Below are 4,802 nucleotides of genomic sequence, written 5' to 3'. Positions count from 1 at the left end.
CGGCGGCGGCGGCAACTGCGCGGAGCCGGGAGGCGACGACCGGGAGCCAGGACCAGGCGCCCGCGGCCACCCCGCGCCCCGCCGCCGCGCCCGGCTGCTTCAGGCGGCAGCCCCGCCCCCCGCGGGATTTGCATATGCCCGGGGCCGCCAGCCAATGGGCGCCCGGCGCGCCGGGAGGGCGGTGGCGGGGGGCGTGGCATGCAAAATAAGACGGGGCGGGGGTAGGGGGGCGGCGGGAGGGGGGGGCACTCCCGCAGCGGACCCTCCGCCACCCCGGAGGGACCCCTCGCCCCCCACGAGGGAAAAGCCGCCGCCGCCCAAGGACAGGCGTGGGTGCAGAGCCCCGCTCCGCGGCCAGCCGCCACCCCGCTTCCCCCGCGCTGCCATTCGGCGGCGGGTCCCCTCTGCTCCTTTAAAGCAGAGGACTGGAGGGGGAAAAAAGAGTGGAAGAGAAAAAAATGGTGTTATTTGCTTTTTTTGCTTCCCCCCCTTTTTTTTTTTTTTCAGGTGCTAAAAATATTATCAGGAAATTCTTTTCAGGAATGCCATGCTTTAAGTTATGCTTTAGGCTCAAGGGCCTCTTTGTCTCCACCGGAGAAAAAAACCCCCACCCATACCCACCCTACATTTATCATTTATCAAGAAAGCCCGAGTTCCCCAGAAAACGGGTGGGGCTGCCCCCTGGAACACCCTGCTAAAAACTGCTTGTGGGGTGTGGGGTGGCTGCGCGGAGTGAATGATGGGTGCTGTCTGTGCCCCCCCCAGGCAGGTGCTGGGGGCAGGGATGCAGCTGGACCAGGGGGCTGGGTGTCCCCTTCCCCTCCCACTGCCCCTATTCCTGCTCCCAGGCTGTCCTGGGGTGCACAGGCTCAGCCCGGGGTGGGATGCCAGGGAGAACCCCACCCAGCCCAGTCCAGGGTCCCACATCCAGCCCCATGCAGGGTCCCTGCAAAACTCGGGAGGGCCATTGTCTGCTCCCGGCGCTGGGATGGTGCAGGAATCTGGTCTCCGGCTCCAGAGGTTTTTTCCGTGTTATTCCACACCCCTGCTGAATAAATATCCTCTGCTGTAACGATTGCGAGGTACGTTTGAAAAGAGGCCAAGGAACAAATTATGTAAAGAGCGAAGCGGAGGAGCAAACAACAGCGGGACTGGGTTAGGACCAGCCGCGGACAGTGCTGTGGAAAGTCTGTCTCAGCGGGGGCCCTGCTCTGCCATCGGGGCGAGGGTGCTCCCAAAGCCCGCGCCCACACGCGGGGCTCCCCGAGAGATGGCAGCGCTGGGGGGGCATTGCTTCCTCTCCGTGGAGTGGGGAAACTGAGGCGTGGGGTGAGGAGAAACCAAGAACGGGGCTAGCGGCAGAGGTGACCTCGCAGGCAGCAGGGATGCAGCTCCCAGGGCAAAGCTGTGGGGCTCTGAAACACCCTGGGGGCAGCGTGGCACCCCTGGTCCCCGTCAGTGCCAAGACCTGCCCCCCCTTAGGGTAGCCCCGAAGCCATGCCCTGCGATCTGCCTGAGCCCTCGAGATGCCAGAGCACCTTGGCCGGCCGGCCCCAGCACTCCAGGACCGAACACCCTGCGGGTGGACAGCCCCTGCTGAGCCCCGCTGCCCGGCACACTGAGGTGTCCCTGTCCCTTTAAAAATCTCCTGGAAGAAAATGTTAAAAAGAAAAGGGGGGGGGGGGGGGAAGGCGAAATCCAAAATAAATAAACAGCCATATCCGGATTTCTCCCCCGAGACACTAATAAAGGCTTTATGAGTTTGATATGAATTACCCTCCTCGGCCATTTACAGCTGATCTTCTGGAAGGCATTAGGCTGCTTGCCCCCTCCCGGCCCGGGGGATGCTGCAGGGGGGGACGCTGCGGGGGCACCGCCACCATCTCCCCACAGCCCATCCACGGCTCTGGGGGTGCCAGCTGAGATCGGTTTTGAGGAGCAACTGGGGAGGAGGTGTCTTCTGGCTGTCGCCACCCACCACCTCACACCCAGAGGCTGGGCCCTACACTCCCTTGGTGGGGGTTGTGCCCCTGTCGTGCCACGTGCTCCCCAAAGTCCCATCTCCCAGCCCGTTCCTGCAGTGCCAGGACCTGCTGTGAGGACCATGGGGACATGGTGGCACCAACCTGCCCCCCCACCGCCACAAGCATCCCCTCAGGGGCTATTCCCAGGTTCTGCCTGCAGGTTTTTGCTCTGGAGACAGGCAGGGCAGGCAGGAGGGAGCAGCCCTGCCAGCAGCCATCCCAAGCGTGAGGGAAAGATTTTCTTCCAGGCAGGCTTCTCACGGGAAAGCACCGCAATGCTCCCCCTGCATTGTCCCAATCCAGCTACCCAGGATATTAAATTGAAAGCAGCAAAACGAGCGGGGAAAACAGCTGTGGGCCACGGCCGGCAGCCATTTCCTCTGGGCCAGGAGCTGGAGCCAATGCGAAACTGGGCTCCATGCTGGGGAGGCTGGGAGGAGCACAGGGGGAAGGAGCCCTCGCTCAGCACCATCTGGCCAAGCTCTGGCCACCACCCCTCGCTCGCTCTCCAGGATAAAATGCCCCTTTCCTCTACCCACAACTGTGTTTAGGGTGTCCAGCTTCTCAGTGGCCTTCAAAATGGATCTGGGACCCCCCACGCCCACCCCAGGGAGTGGGTTTGGTGGGGCTGTCATGCTGGGGTGGGGAATGTGCATGTCCCCAGGGCATCCCAGGTGCTCATCCCAGGCTTCTGCTGCCCTTCCTGGCACCCACAACCGACAATGCTCCTCAACAAAACACCTCAGCAACGGGTCCCAGAGCTGTTTGGACCCCGGGCTTCCTCCGGGACTCTGCAGGCAGCTGCCAAGCAGGTTGGAGAGGCGAGTGAGTGCTGTGGGACAAACTCACCCACTGGAAAGCTGCACCCCGGGGAGATGACTGGGAGTGAAGGATGGAGACAGAGGTCCTTCAGCCAAGCCCAGGCCTGTCTCTGCCCAGCATCACAGCACGAGGGTTGCCCCAGATCCACGGGCAGTTGCCCCCTGGTTCCTCCTGTCTGATGCTCACAGCCCCGGGGTTGCCCACTGCCTCCCGCCAAAGGCAGCCCTTTAAAACCACTGGAAAAGAGCACAAAGCCCTACCCACCCCCCTGGTCAGGCCCCGCATGTTTCAGGGGACACGTGCAGAAAGGACCCAGGGAGCTATTAACGATCCAGAGAGCGTTCAGCATGGATGCTTTCGGGCAGAGGGTCCTGCAGGTCAGCACATGGTTTGGATTTGGCTCTCCCCCTCCCTTCCAGCTAATTAGGCCGAGCGCAGAGAGCGTTCCCCACGGATGTCGAACACGTGCGCGGCACAAGCATCACCTCCTGCTGTGGGGAACCTGCCCTGTGAGCCCCCTCCCCAGGGCGGGCAAGGCAACCAGGTAGCCCAGGGAGGTGCATGGGCGTTTGGGGGGAAGCCAAGGTTTTAATGAAAGGGTTTGAACTCGTTATCTGGCCTGGGTTCAAAGAATGCAAGAACGCGAATCACGCGCATAAATGCGGGTGGTGGGAAGGGGCTGGAGGACAGCCAGGAGGATGGAGGTTACTGTAATCCATGGCTTCCACCGCCCCTGCACTGCCCAGGCCTGCGGCGGTGCTCGCCTCTGCCTTCCGGCTCTGTGGGGCTGTGGGAACAGGGGGGACCCCTTCCCCTCTCCCACCCCCTTGCCTCCCCCTACCACACTGGGACCCCCCTGATCTGCATGGCTGAGGCATCTGGTGGCTGAGGGTTGGCTGAGCTACAGCAGCAGGGTTGTCACTCGGTGGCAGTTGTGTCCCCACCCAGCCAGGGGAGCCCCAGACGAGCAGAAGGGAACGGGGCTGGGGGTCTCCAGGTGCTGTCATTTTAAGGCTGTTCCCCTGCCTCCCTGGGCTCCGCTATGGTGCTGGGAGGAAGTGGTGCCACTGGGACACAGGAGAGAAGCTGTGGCAGTTGACACCGGTGCAAACAGGACCGTTTAGGTGGGTACCACAAAGCCAAGCTTTTGAAATGCTGAAGGCACTGCTGGTTCTGGAGTGATGGGGATGCTGCCTGGGCGTACCCTGGCCACCCTGCGGCACCAGAGGCCACCCTGCCAGCTCAGCTTCCACTCCGTCACTCCCCACAGCAGCCCCCAGCCCTGCCACGCAGCTCAGGGGAGGACAGGGATGCAGCACTTCACCCAAGATTTCTCTGGTTCCTGGTGCCGTCCCAGGGCAGAGACTGCCAAAACCAGGACGTGAGGGTGAAACTGGTGCCTGGTGGAGTCCCACCCCTGGCTGGAGCTCCTGGCAGCAGGCAGCTTGAGTTGATGCAAGCAAAAGCTGCCTGCCGCTGCGGTCCCCAAATCACGTTAAGGAAGACCTCAAACCTGCCACAAGCCTGCACCAACAAGCTGAGCAGCCCGCAGGGCCGGGGCCAGCCGTGAGCACCTCCAGCATCACAGAGTGGCGTCAGAAAGCAACACCGGATTTCCCAATCCAGCTGAAAGCTCCTCGCATGTTCTGTTGCTTTGATTATTTGACAGACCATGTTTTTTAAATTATACTTGTATAAATATTTACGCGTTTTTACAAGAACCATGCTTTGAGCAACAGGCCATGGCAGAGGAAGGGCCAGAGGGGAGGGGGCTGTACAATGGATTGCTCCATCCCTGCTTCGCAGGTCAGCTGGGGGTTGAGCACTCGGCGTGGGATGCCGGGCTGCACCCATGCCCAGGACCCTGGGACAATGTGCCCTGGGGGCTGACAGCCCACCTGAATGAAAGGTTGGTGGGATCCTACCCCTTCCCCTCGCTCCCCCAGCTTTCCCCTC

Source organism: Athene noctua, chromosome 8 (assembly GCF_965140245.1).
Source record: "Athene noctua chromosome 8, bAthNoc1.hap1.1, whole genome shotgun sequence".
In the NCBI taxonomy this organism is placed as follows: domain Eukaryota; kingdom Metazoa; phylum Chordata; class Aves; order Strigiformes; family Strigidae; genus Athene; species Athene noctua.
Note: the sequence above shows the minus strand (reverse complement) of the source record.